The sequence below is a fragment of the Acartia tonsa genome, chromosome 6 (assembly GCF_053477335.1).
Source record: "Acartia tonsa isolate MP-2025a chromosome 6, ASM5347733v1, whole genome shotgun sequence".
NCBI classification, from domain to species: Eukaryota; Metazoa; Arthropoda; class Copepoda; order Calanoida; family Acartiidae; genus Acartia; species Acartia tonsa.
Genome location: NC_137265.1, coordinates 20,874,098 through 20,889,305, shown reverse-complemented (window position 1 = coordinate 20,889,305; position 15,208 = coordinate 20,874,098). Strand labels below are relative to the sequence as shown.

Below are 15,208 nucleotides of genomic sequence, written 5' to 3'. Positions count from 1 at the left end.
CACCCTATGCACAACAAAAGATCTCACTAACCACTGAACCGATGATTCTCCTTTATAGGAAGCTTAATACAGGTCCATGGGCATGGAAGGTTTATTTCTAAAACTCCTTGCACCCTTACAAGAAAAATCACCCCTTGAAAAAATAAAGTCCTCCTCCATACAAATTTTTTTAGGCTTTCTTTTTAAAGTTCTAAACATTTTGTTTTTATTGAATATCATTGGTTTTTAGCTATAATAATTGATTTGAATTATTGTATGCCAACTTTAAATGTTTGTTCCACCCACGCAACTCCTAAAGAGTTTCTCTAGAGGTCGTCTACAGTTATTTCAATATTTGTACTTTTTGAAAGAAAAAAATAAATATAGTAGAACTAGATCCATAATTAGTCAAGTGGACCAATAAGAACACAGTTAAGGTTAAATCCGCTTATATTATTGGTAGAATGTTTGTCCCACCTACGCTTTTTCTAAAGAGTTTCTCTAAAGGTCGTCTACAGTTATTTTCAATATTTGTACTTTTTGCAAGAAAAAATAAATATAGTAGATCTAGATCCATAATCAGTAAATTGAACCAATAAGAACACAGTTTAGGTAAAATTCGGCTATATTATTAGTATAATGTTTGTCCCACCTACGCTTTTTCTAAAGAGTTTCTCTAAAGGTCGTCTACAGTTATTTTCAATATTTGTACTTTTTGCAAGAAAAAATAAATATAGTAGATCTAGATCCATAATCAGTAAATTGAACCAATAAGAACACAGTTTAGGTAAAATTCGGCTATATTATTAGTATAATGTTTGTCCCACCTACGCTTTTTCTAAAGAGTTTTTCTAAAGGTCGTCTACAATTATTTTCAATATTTGTACATTTTTACAAGAAAAAAATAGATATAGTATATCTAGATCCATAATCAATAAATTTAACCAATAAGAACACAGTTTAGGTAAAATCCGGCTATATTATTGGTTGAATGTTTGTCCCACCTACGCTTTTTCTAAAGAGTTTCTCTAAAGGTAGTCTACAATTATTTTCAATTTTTGTACATTTTTGCAAGAAAAAAATAGATATAGTATATCTAGATCCATAATCAATAAATTGAACCAATAAGAACACAATTTAGGTAAAATTCGGCTATATTATTGGTTGAATATTTGTTCCAGGCTTTTCCTAAAAAGATCGTCTAAAATCATTTCCATTATTTGTATCATGTGTTGAAAAGTATAGTAGCTATAGAACCCTAATCAATAAATTGGAACACAGTTAAGGAACTATTTTCTTTTTTTTCTTGGAAGGGGGCATTTTTCTTTAGGGCGATTTCTCTTGGGAGGGTCGGTAACTCCCCCCAAAACAGTTATTAACCTTCCCAGAACCTGTGAGAGAAGCTACCCTGTAAAGGAAAACCCTATTGGTTCAGCGGTTAGCGTCTACTACGGTACAGACAGACAGACAGACAGACACACAAATATATATCCTGTTATATAAGGGTGTACACTGTACAAATACTGAGTTTAATTTTGGTTGTTAAATGTTTTTACCTTCCCTCTTCTTGCCTTCCCCAAACATCAATATTTTTTCAATGCACCTAAAAAATGAAACCTAACTAAAACTTGACAAATACTAAGTAGCATAGCAATAACAAAGATTTTAGAATAGATATTTAATGCATCGTATTATAAACAGATTTCCGCGGATATTAAAATGAAAAATAATAAAAATAATAACTATAAGATTAAATAACAAATCTGGTATAAATTTGAGGATTTTATTTTAATATTCGTGGAAAATTGTCTGTAAAACGCTGCTATACATGATTCTTCAGTATTGCTGAGAACCGGCTCTAATCCAACGGATATCTATCGGTTTCGAAGCCATACTGGAAAGATATTATTTGTTAAATCTTGCACTTTCAATTTTTCCTAATTTATTGTATCCAACGAATGGAGGAACATACATATATATATGTATATATATTAAGTTTTTTTTCGAACAGAAGCAAAAAAATCTGCAGTTTTATACACCCAACGATGAACCATGCACGAATTTCAAAATGTATAGTATTTTAGTTGCCACCAAAGAAAATGGATTTATCATTGCTTGGATGTTACACCAGATTTTCATGTTCTCTAATAAAGTGAAACTTGTAGCGGGCTAAAATAACTAGTTACGTGTTAACAACCTAAATTAACAACAATTTTTCCCTCTGCATACTATCCATGTGTATTTTAAATCCATTCAAAAGATGGTGAAGCAAAAAATGATGTTTAGTTATAGCAAAAGCTCTGTTTTATATTGAAGATATTTTTGAATACCAAAAAAAGTTTAAGGGTTATATGTTTGATAATAAATCATAATGATGCTATTATTCTAAAAAAACCATCCAACCATGGACTATTTTGAAGCTTCCCTGAAAAATACTAAAACAAAAACTATGTTTCGAAGATCTTATAGGAGTTATCTGATTGGTTAATTTTGATATATTTGTTCTTTTTTTGCCATCGAGTTGTAAGCGTAGAATAACTACGTCTAGCCTGTTAAAACTGAAACAGCACCTTATGAGTGCATTTATTAAAGAGCGCAGATATCAGAGTATAATAATTAGAATGCTCGTAACACTGAGTATTGTTTATCTACTGCAAACCCTTTAGCTAAGCTATGCTTAAAGATATGGACAAACCACATATAAGAAATATAATAGAGTTTCCGCGTTATACAGTAGAAAAAAGATCTAAAATTGATCTGTTTATATTAAATTTGTTTTTTTTTATGATTTTTTCCATAAGTTGAATAAATCATTTTAACAAAAAAAAAAAAAAAAAAAAAAAAAAAAATGCTTATATTGTACCTACATTGTACAAGTTTATAGGACATTTCTTACATATATAAAAACGAATACAGACTTAAGATTTAATATGCTTTAAGATTATTCCTTATCATTAAGGAATCCTCATCCGATGATTGAAATGGATAAAGGTAATTTATACATGCCCAAAATCTACGAGAAAGCTGTAAATAACTATACATACACCCTTAAATAAGAAAAGCATCGCTCTTAATTTTTAAGATTATTATGTATTAGAAAAACAATAAAAATTCTAAAAGCTTATTTCGCCATAGAAAAAAAGTTTTTTTTTTATAAGACGCAAAAATTTCATCCCTTTTATGTAAAGCATTTCGCATTCTATTTATCTGCAAGTATACTTTACAGATGTAATTCTTGAGCTATCACTAAAAAGGTTGTCGAATCTACTTAATATTTCCGTTAAAATAAAACACACAAATTGCCTCAAATAAATAAATCTTTAATGTCTAATAAAATATTAAATTTTTCTGTTTTTCTATTTTAAAATTTTGTTTTGACACCCATAATCATGCATCACTCATAAACCTTCTTCGTGCCTTTCTTCTCTCTCTCTCTCTCTCTCTCTCTCTCTCTCTCTTTCTCTCTCTGTGACGTATCTCTCTCTCTCATTCTCTCTCTCTTAACTATGAGTAAGTATGCAGTGTTTGTTGACTTACAGCTGAGGCCTTCTCAGTTAAAACTTTGGTACCACATCGCTCAGTTGTGGAGCGTGTAGTACCGTGGTGAATTGTTAGTGCGTTGCTTTGCCGCGATAGTTTTTAGTGTTTACAATTTAAAGGTGAGGCATAGATTTTTGTTTGTAGCGTTTTTTTACATATGGATTTTATATTGAAAGTTTTTCATCCCAATTCTTAGGTTTATTGCAAATTCTTTGAGACCAAAGATATTTGAAAAATTAAAAAAGCCACTTGTCCTTTCATCTACCAACAAAAAATTATTATTGATACTGATATACCCATACAAATTTTGAAAATCGGACTACAAACACCAAAGACATGTGGAAATCAGTTTTAACATACAAAAGCTGCTTTAAAGCAGTCTGGCCGCTATGAGTACTTATGTATACTCCATAATGATGGGAATGTTGAAATAAAATCTAGGCCGTCTATCTTGAATAGGAGCTGAGAAAATCATGTTCCCCCCTAAACGTTTCAGACGGACATACAGACAAACATTTTTAATTACAAAGCAGCTTCGCTACTAGAAATACTAATATTGAAGATGAAAATATTTGCACTTGAAAAGCTTGAATTAAAGTTACATAAGTACCTCATCAAAAATGGTCCCATCATATTTTTACAACTAAGTATATGACTTAAAATGGGGTGTTACCCCCCCCCCCCTCTCCCTAAAATTTAACCTTACAAATTTTTCATTCCTAGATTTATAATTCTAGTCAAAAACAAATATTATATTTAATAATAGTTATTGTGAAATATTCTTATCCTATAAAGTAATAAGGATTTTTTGTCTCTTGCTTAAGTTTTCGATAACTCCTGAACAGATTAAGTTCTCTATTTTATGGGAGCTTCTTGGTTTTAGGCTATTTTCATACTTTCTTTACTTCTGGTGCTAGGAACGCAGCCGCTAGTTATTAGAAAAAGAAAAGAATATTTTTGTCGAGTTTATATTCAGAAAACCAAACTTCAATTAAATTTAAATTTAAAGGGGGGGGGGGGGATTAGGATCAAATCAAATTTAAATGGATATTGCTCCTTGAATCAAATATGGTCATGCAATTTTACACTTTTTCAAGCTCTTTGTTTATACGAGAAAAATAGAAATAAATTTACTTTACAAAACCTTGGAAAAACAAGTTTGGCACTAATTTACATGCTGTTTTTTTTTTGGAATGTTTAGGAGTTTCTTAAAATAAGATTAGAACGGTTATCCTTTCCCCTCCCCTCCCCAGTCAAGAAAGGCGTAAACAAGGATAGTGGGTGGACGATAAAATCTCCCGGTCATACGCCGTCTTGCGTCAAATTAAAAGGGTGACGCAGATTTCAGATCCCAGATTTTGCGATTTAAAAAAAATCTTTATATTATAGCGAATTAAATGATTTGCAAGCATCGCTTTATCTCACAGAGAAAAATAGTAAATCAAATAGCGACACCCTTCCAATATGACGCATGACGTGTCATTACTTGGTACCCTATCTAAACAAGAGTATGATCACATTCAAACTTACCCTAAATTGCAAAAGTCAAGGTATCTGTTTTAGGGATATTACTGGATAGTGATAAATACATCCATGCACTTTGTGGCACTTAAAACACGATAGTGCATGAAAAAAAGCAATTTAGCTTTCCATTAGGCGTAAGGATACAAATCTAGGATTATCTATTTATAATTTTATCTTGGTCAGTTGATTCTGCAACCTTTTATCCCAAGGATTGTCTGTCTATCCACAACTTCCATATTAAGATATATAAGTTGGAAAGAATTTTAATTTTAGAGGGAGATTTGAAATCTGCATCAAATTTTAAGGTTTTTTTTTTTATAAAATTCGTTTTTTGTATAATTCTTTATCTAAAAGCGGAAATACAATTTAAGTTAATTAATTTTGACATCCCTGATAGGTGGACTGAAAACTACCTGTGCTCTAATTGGTTGAATGATGTACGACACTTAGGCTTCTCTAATCAGAGCGCAGATAGTTTTCAATCCACCAATCACAGATGTCAAAATTAATTACCTTAAATTTTTTTCCGCTTTTAGATAAAGAATTATACAAAAAAACGAATTTTATAAAAAAAATCCTTAAAATTTTATGCAGATTTCAAATTTCCTCTAACACTAAATTTCTTTCCAACTTATATATCTTATTCCATATATACTTTTATGCGGTAAATGGAGACAGAAAATTAACATATTGGACTGTAAATTATACTGATCCTTTTTAAACACTTTTGTTTGTTTGAAAACTTTAAAGGAATTATAAAATTTCTTGTTAGAACCTCTTTGTAACGAGTTTTGATCTGTAACAGAATTTCTTCGTCCGTTTTATGGAAGTTGTCATCCTTGTAATGTTTTATGCATTGCCTTGATGATGACTCATTCAATGATATTCTATACAACAACAAGTCACATCTTTACATACCAAAAAAGTAAAGAATAAAATAATTGGCAAATAAAATGTGAAATATGTGGTAAAAACAACTTTTTAACACTTAAAAAGCCTTTTCTATCTAACACTTTCTTAGGATGTTTGGTGCTTTAGCTCAAACATATTTCTTGAACACCTGAATCCTGAACCACCTTTTTGACAAAAGAATATATTTCTACCTCTTGCAACGGGCTATTATTAACCTAACCTAAATTAAGTATCCAAAATTCATTTGTGATCAGGTACAATATGAGAGAAACTCATAGAATTATTTTGTCAAATAAAAAAAAATCATGCTTTCCTATAACTTTCTTGAAATTGAGCATTTTAAGTTATTCGAATATATTAATAAGCTTACACGAAAAGTTTAGAGTACTTGGAAAAACACACAATAAACAGAAAACATTAAACTAATTTTTTACATTCAATTTTTTCATTCTTTTTATTCCTGACAAAAACTGAGGAAGTAAAGTCAGTTTTTGACCAGTTTGTTTGTATAATAATGTATACATATAAATATAAACAAGGATGACAACATCCATAAAAGCAAAGCTCTGAAACGGTAGGACAAACGAACATTAACACTTGTAGAGTGTCAGAACTGAATATGCGGATATTAATGCATAATTCCTAACAAAATTGTAAGTAAATTTGTTGCAAAACTGCTTAAAATACATGATACTGTTTAAGGACATACTTACATTTTTATGACTTGATTATATAGATGATTCATTTCTAATATTGTACCTACTTGAAATAGGAATCAGTATACCAAAAATCAGATAATTTCAAAATGGATATAGAATATACGAGGATACTATGGCCGAGAAAAAAATGTCGTCAATTTAGGTTGCTATCATGGACATCACTTTTTGTTCAGTTTGTTCATCCAGTAGGAGGGAAGGGGGTTGGTTTAAGGAAGTGGATGGGGGACACGAGATATGAATGAAATGAACAAGAAATAAAAATTGCAAATTTTTTATCGTGTTTTGCAGATTAGCTGTTTAACTAGGATAGGTTAGCACGACCTATGTGGAGCGCAGCCTCTTTATAACTCATTTTGTTAAAGCAATAGGTTAATATGACGTTTTTTACCCTTTTCTAGTTGATGTTAATGTAAAAATTAAATTTTGTATTCGATTTTTTCTCTTTTTTTAAAGCCACTAACCGCTCTACTTGTACCTTTAGCTGACTTGGGTTGCGAAACCCAAGAACCGTGGCTTTTTACTTGCAGGCTGCAGCTGCTTGTCCAATTTATTTTCGCAGAAAAGTCGCAACACTTTATTCTTTTTCTTAATGGTTGCGCTCCTATGAAAGTAAACTTCTCTGTTTTTGCATATATGGCCTAACAGGGGTAATCTATTTTGACAATACACTTATACATTTGAAATTACATGATATATGATACTGAATATACTTTATATTCTAACTAGTGGCTGCGCCCCTAGCATCAAATGGCACCTTATTTAAAGGGTAAGAGAAGGTAGAGTAGGGAAATATAGCATAAAAACGCCCCAAGACTTCAAATGCCCTAAAACTTCACAGGAACAAAAAAAGCTTCACTAAAATTTACAGATTTTCATATATAACAGAAATCCAGCTATTTTAGTACATACTAGCTGCTTCGCACCTAGCAACTAGGGAAGACGAAAGAGAGGTTCAGTAAAATATCCTAATATCACCTGAAAATATTTATAAAGATTCTATTAAAAAAAGTTTTTTTGTAGACATGACAAATCTTATTTTTGGTTTTCTAGATTAAATTTAACTTAACATTAACAATCTTTTTATCTTTTAACAGGATGTTTGTCTATGTGTGTGTACCGAAGGATCTCGCTTACCGCTGAATCGATTTGATTCTCCTTTACTTCTCATAGGCCCTAAAAGGTTTATAACTATTTTTGGGGAGGGTACCACAATCCTCCTATGAGAAATTGCCTCTAGAAAAAAATTAAGCCCCCACCCAATATTTTTTTTTATTATTTGTTTAAAACTAAAAGTAAACATGTGATGGGGCCTGGAATTCCCCCCCCCCCCCCTCTCCACCTAAAGTGACCCTAGAGGCTTCTAGGAGGCGTAGATAAATATAGTTTAGAAATTGGATTTTGCAACATTTAGACCCTATCTAAGTCATGCAAAAATTATTTTCATTTTCTAGTGAGTATCTTTTTACTGAGTCTGCAATGCCATTTTTAGCAAGATATTTTGGGTCTCTGTCCAAAATTGACCAACCAGTTTTTACAAGCTATCTCTTCGGGGATAAGGAATGGTGCATTAAAAGAATAATAATTTATCGCATTGTAGCATAGCATAGACAGCTTTCCGCGGATATTGAAATAAAAAATATAAGATTAAAACCAGTTTTGTTCGGTCCAAACGCCTAAGGCCCAGGCTAACAAAATTGATATTAATTTTATGATTTTTATTTCTATAATCGTCGAAAAATTATCGGTGATACAATGCTATACATTATTTTTTTACATTGTATGAATTATGTTGTAATCAGTTGTTTATTAAAAAGATGTTATTTTAACAGGCGGAGATGTTACTTGAAAAGTTTTTTTCTTAAAAAGCATTTTCCATCATCCTTGACTCTCTTTCTTCTGCAGGAGCATAGTTACTAGCAGATTTTTAATTCTTATATCATTCAATTATGATTTAAATTTATCTTCGTGTATTGTTTTTACATTTAGTTTCTATTGGAATAGTCATTTATCAAATTGTTTTATAGACAGTTTTTCGCGGATATTGGAATAAAAAATGATAATTTGAAAGCCCGGGCCTAACATAACTGGTATTCATTTTATGATTTTTATTTGAAAAATTGTCTGTAACACGATGATTTCGTAGCCATATTTTAAAAAAATTATTAATAGTTTTGTCATAACATAAGTCAAACCATTCTATTAATAGCAAAATTACTGAAGTTCTAGTTAATCACTTTTGTCTATATATCAGTATCAAAAAGTTCAACAGAATTTTATGATAAAAATTTTTTTAAAACTATTCCTAACACTTAAAAGCAAACGTGCCTCGACATATTTGATTTAATTATAAATTATTGTGTTAATCATTATGTCATAAAAAACAATGAATTTAATCTTAATTTTTACTTCAAACTATGATAGTTATTTATCGCATAGTATTATAGCCAGATTTCCGCGGATATCAAGATAAAAATTATAACATTAAGACTAGTTTTGTTAGCCCCGAGGGTTAATTGTATGAGTTTCATTGTAATATTCGTGGAAAATTGTCGGTTATACGATGCTGTTCATGCTTTTTCAAAATGACTTAGGACCGGTTATAATCCAGCGGATATTAATGGGTTTAGAAGCCAATGTTTTTAATTTTGCTGGCGGTAAAGTTTGTGTCAGAATAAATTTTATTAGGTTGCCACTAACCTTGTCTCTGTGAAACTGACTTTATGAAAACATGCTTTTTATGGAAATAAATGATTTGTCTTAACAAATTGTTTGCTTGGGGTGTTTCACCACTCCCGCATAATGTTGTGTTAAAATAGTATTCGCAAAAAGACTGTGGGGCAAAAAATAAATAGGGGTTTTATAATAACATTAATTCAGAGGTGAGTTCTTTAAAAAACAATTTTGTACAAATTTTGCGGTAGAAAGGAAAATGTGAAAAATTTTATTAAAAGATTTGATAATTATAATGATTTAGCGAAAGTAATGGCACACTGTTTGGGTCGCCCTTGCAATGAGTGCTTGTTTCAAAATAGGAAAATAATCAGGATTCTGATGCTGTGAGTATTGGTGCAAAAAATATGACGTAACAAAAAAAAATTAGCCAATGAGAGGCCACTATAAATTTTACCATTGGTCAATAACGGCCTCTCATTGGCTAATTTTTTTGTTACGTCATATTTTTTGCACCAATACTCACAGCATCCAGGATTCTCATTCAATCTCGATGCTTCGCCAACTAAAACATTATTTATTCACCCGTAAAAACATGTTATGAATATATGTCTTCATTTTTTCCAGTTTTTTTAAAAGCGAAGCTTTTTTATAATTAGGGTCGGTCCGTCCGTACGTCCGTCCGAGATAGATAGCTTTTATTCGTTAATTTAGGCATGTTAGAATTGTCCTAGCGATTTCAAACTTTGCATGATGATTCCTCTAGTAGTTGGGTACGATTTAGAAAGCGTAGCAACTCTATAATCATTACCAGAATGTCCGTACGTCCATTTTAAACATGTTGATTTTTCTACTTTTTTAACAACAAATTTTCAAGTGTTCTAATTATCCGTTTGATCTGATTTTTGGTGTATTGATTCCTGGGACAACAAAGAACAATATTATAAGAGAAGCAACTCTATAATCAAGTCCAAAAATGTAAGTATGTCCATAAACATTATCCTGTATCAAGCAGTTTTTCAACAAACTTATTTATAATTTTGCTTCGACTCTTGTACTTTTAAATTCTGATTATTCATTTCAGATACTATACAAGTGTTAATGTCCGTTTGTCCAACAATTTCAGTGCTTCGCTTTTATGGATGTTGTCATCCTTGTTTTATAGCAGTTTACAGAAATCAATACATTCTGTCTTAAGATTTTGACTATCTGAAAAGTTATAGTCAGAATTTGCAGGGATTTTTAAGGGATAAGACAATGGCCAATAAATTGATGTACATCCCCATCCATGATTTACAAAATTACCCCTCTGTAGGTACAATTAATGATTAAAACGGATCGGATTGGACACTTAACTTCATGAGCAAACCAATCAAAATTCTAGTCCACAAAGTTTTTAAGCCGATGAATAATAAAACTTTGAGGACAAGTGTAATAAACATTCCATTGTCCCCTTCCTTCCTTGAAAATGTTAATTTTGTCTCCTTCGTGTAAAAAATCCCTAATTGCATATTGTCCATATATGAGCGAATTTCACACGTGGTCTCAATATAATAATAATAGAGGAAGGTATATTACATCTGAATAAAAATTTTAGATTATTCTGCCATTCGTTAAAGATGACTCAGTTTTTTTTATTTTTTAAAATTTTTTTTGACTCAGTTTTTATTATTATTTTGTTGATTTAAATAAGCAGCAAATCTTTTCTACAGATAAAATGACGTCTCTTCAGCATTAGAGTTTTATTGTGGTTCAGCTGCACACAGGCCTCATTTGAATCCTAAGTTAAAGCATTTTATGTTGGCCTTACATGGTTCTGAAGTACTATGAAACGATTGAATAACAACATTTATACCAGTCTTACAATAACAAAATGCAGATAGGTCAAAACTAATAGGTCTCTTCTCTATAAAAATAGTTTATAAGTTTGAAAAGCCTCATAAGGCCAGTGGATAAGGATCTAGAAATTAAAAGAAAAATTAATTTGCTGAAAATTTGTTTCTTCCGTTGTCTGCTTGACTGATGTCCATCTATTTACTTATTTATATGTCTGTTTGTCCTTGAGTATGTTAATTCATAAGTTTGTCTGTTCATCGATTTGTCCCCCATTTATGAATATTTATTCTTTCTTATGTCTGTCCACTTTACTCTTTCTGTCCGTCTGTCCTTTACCCATATATCTTTATGTCTATCTGTATGCTTTTTATGCTTTTATGTCTGTCTGTCTGTTTATTTGTTTTCAAGTCCTCCTAATCTTGTTATCTATGAAACAAGCGACATCTAAAATAGATGAAACGATAAAAAAGAGCTTTTCATTGCTTTTTTTTATCCAAAAAGCTTTCATATGATTGTATTAAACAATTTATTTATCCCATTCTCCGTGATGATTATCTGCATGTATTTGTTAGTAAAATGATGAATTGGTTTTGTTATGGACATTTCTGTTTAAATAGAACTCATTTGGGTCGGTGTATGTTTGTACGTGTGTGTGTTTGTGTGAGTGTGTGTATGTGTGTGTGTATGTTTGTACGTGTGTGTGAGCTTTTGCCCATTTAAGTTAAACTTTAAATCAGTGCACAGGGTTTTGTTAGTGGAATGTATTTCTTGATGGTGTAAAATTAGGAAAGGCAAACAAGGGGGGTGTTGACAAACGCACGCACGCATAAGCTTTAGATATCTGAATGTATGTTTGTTTTCAGGATTATTAAACCAAATGGATAACATTTTGATTAGTATTGCAAAGGTTTCAGGCTAGTTTTCAGAAAGGGAGTAGGGAGTATTATGGCTTTCATCAAAACTATTTTTTTATGCGAGCTTCAAATAGGTCATCATGTAATTTTACGAGGAAGGTAATGCATCTTGGACAGAAAATTACACTTAGACTTTGGGTACTTTAATTAATTTTTGATTAGCTGGTTCCAAACTTTGCATCCAATAATTTTAATCTACAGATGATTTTGTTTATCATCATTTGGATGGTTTATCATTTCATTGTCCATTGTCTTATCCCTTAAGATCCATCAATTTTACTCTTAAAAACTAAAATTAATGTACATATAACCAAGTGTTGTTTTTAGAGGATTTAAGATTCCAAATTTAGAATATATCCAAAATTTAATAAGGATAGAAAAGCAAATTTATGGTACAACAAAATTTCCAAAATAGATATTTCTTTGTGTGAACTTAATATACATAGATATAATTATTTATTTTAATAGATTTTTATGAGATAGTAATAACCAAAATTAGAACAACAATTATTTATTTACAATGACCAAAAAAGGTTGAAAAAATATTTTTAAATGTGTTGTTTTTAAGTCAATTATAATTAAATTGCTATTTCAAAATCTTTTTTTTATAGTAATTAAAATATTGACAAAATAAAAATCCGGTAATATGTTTACGGAAATAAAATTATAGTCTAAGATGTAATAAGAATGGATATAGAATATACGTGGATATTATGGCAGGTTGCTAACATAGACATCATTTATTGGTCAGTTTGTTCATCTAGTAGGAGGGAGAAGGGTCAGCTACAAGTTTCACTCTATTAGAGTACATGATAATCTGGTGTAAGATCCAATTTTCGATAAACCCAATGAAGAATCTAAAATAAAAAAATAAGTTAAATTTTCTGACATTGAAACTTAAGTTGTATATATAGTTTTCTCAATATTCCATTTAAATTGTAGGCCATTTTATCAATCAAAGTGAATTGTTTGACTTTTGAGTATGTTAATTATTTATGGGGTGGAAACCTAAGGGGGTGTATCCACTCCCCTAACAATAGAATAACACCCCTCTTGTTGTCTGTATTACACTCTCCTTAAGCTGACACCCCTCTCGTTTTTGGTTTAATGGGGGTGCCAAATTTTTTAAAAACCCTGTGCATGCCACTGCCATTGTACCTACCCCAATTATAGAAAATCTTTGCTTTATTGACTAACTTCATATATATATTTATATATATATGCCTTGTGAAATGAGATTAAAAATCAAGGAGAAAGTAATCTGACTGACGGATCTACCTTGATTATGGAAAGTCTTTGCTTCATTTGTATCTGCATAGAAATATATGGCAATACTAAAATGAAAATCAGATTTAATAATTAAGGAATGACGTCATTTTAGAATAGTCTTCTATTCTAATATTACGACTTTCGGGGTACCACTGCCAAAAAAATTTGATTTATCCCCTTTTTAATAGACACTATAAAGTTCTTCCTATGCTTTATTGAGTATCTGCGTAGAAATTCAGATTCAATGATTAAGGGGTATGTAATCTCTGTAATAAAAGTCAACTATTATAGTTTAAAGGGAGACTATTCAGTTAAATTTTATGATCTCTTCCAGGTCCATTTTCTAAGTAAATTGACATTTGTGCCCCTACCCTTTAATATCTTTAATAAAGGAAAGATTTTAATTGGCATATAATAAAATTAGCCATATACCTCTCTAGAGCAAATATAAAGCTTTCCCTAATTTTGCAGACTTATTTAAAAGATACACGATAAAATAATTTTGTCAGGCTAAAAAAACTATGTAAAAGAAACACCTTTTATTATTGCATAGGCTTAAAATGTTCTCCCACGCTTATAGCTTTATAGTATACTTATCTTGTAAGCATGGATTGGCAGGGATGTAAAGGGATAAGACAATGACGTAAAGATGATACACAAATTACCCTTTCTGTAGATTACAATTAGCGGTTGAAACATTTGTCACTCAACTTGATGAACCAACCAATCAAAATTCATTAAAAGTCTCCAAAGTTGTTTATCCAACTAATACAAAACTTTGGGGGCTAGCCTAATAACCCTTCTCTCCCTGATAACTTGGAAATTCTATTAGCTGCGAAGCTTTTCCAGACAATGCACCTTAAAACTGATGACTGTGTGTCTGCATTGATCTTTAAAACTTCTTGTTCTTAATCCCTCCAATCTTAGATAATGTAAAATTACATATTTACAGAGTATAATTAGTATACTAATATTATTGGTCACAAAAAGTCAAAATAAAATAGTGTATAGTATATTGTGTTAAAGGGGGTGTCAACAATGACACCCCCCCCCCCCATTTAAGATTTAAATCGGAAAGTCCCTTTTTTAGCCTACTCAAAATTTACACCTCCATTGCAAAACCCTTTGCACAGCACTGAAATTAACAAAAGCCTAAAGAATGATACAACATTTAAAAGAAAAGTTAAATTGTAAAGAAGAAGTAAGGATATAAAATAAGCAGGCAGAAATTAAGGAAATAACAACAATTACATAGTTAAATACATACAGAATAAGGGAATCAAACCTTTTCTTTAAACACGCATTTTGTGCTAAAAAAGTACAATCCTTATAATAAAGTAACAGAGTCTCTGTCAGTCTGTCTATTTGTCTGTACCGAAGGATCTCGATAACGCGAAATCGCAATTTCTAGCGGCCGAAAAAATATTTTTTGGTAAACAGTTGATCTTAACATAGATTAAAAAAACATTTTATGTGCCCCTAGAGGCCTCTAGGGGGGCGTGATTGCTAGTTTACAAAATGTTAATAATAGAGAGCATTTCTATAAATAAAATGTGAATAAAAAATGACCACAATTACCCACCTGACCTTCTCTGTCTGTATACATTGCCAAAAAAAACTGAAAACAAGCCTAGTTTTTTTTTACACACCCAAAATTGGATCTTACCAGATTTCAATCAATCTGTAATATTTGATTTTACAAATGGATTTATCATACTATAATAAAGTGAACCTTGTAGCGGGCTATAATAACGATCTCAGGAACCTCCAACCTTTACCCCATCCCCTCTCCTTCTACTGGATAAACAAACTGACCAATAAATGGAAAAATAGCCACCTAAATTG

General features: G+C 31.0%; 2 protein-coding genes across 3 annotated transcripts in view; both read left to right on the top strand.

Annotated features, from left to right (window-relative positions):
* Mondo (MLX interacting protein mondo) overlaps positions 1-15,208 on the top strand; it is a 372,455-nt gene that overhangs the window by 141,563 nt on the left and 215,684 nt on the right. The gene's annotated exons all lie outside the window — the stretch shown is intronic.
* LOC145322066 (uncharacterized) overlaps positions 3,500-15,208 on the top strand; it is a 51,815-nt gene continuing 40,106 nt past the window's right edge. For both annotated transcript variants that reach the window (XM_080163838.1, XM_080163837.1), the window contains exon 1: positions 3,500-3,638. The gene's annotated coding sequence lies outside the window, so the exon portion shown is untranslated. The remainder of the gene's footprint in view (positions 3,639-15,208) is intronic.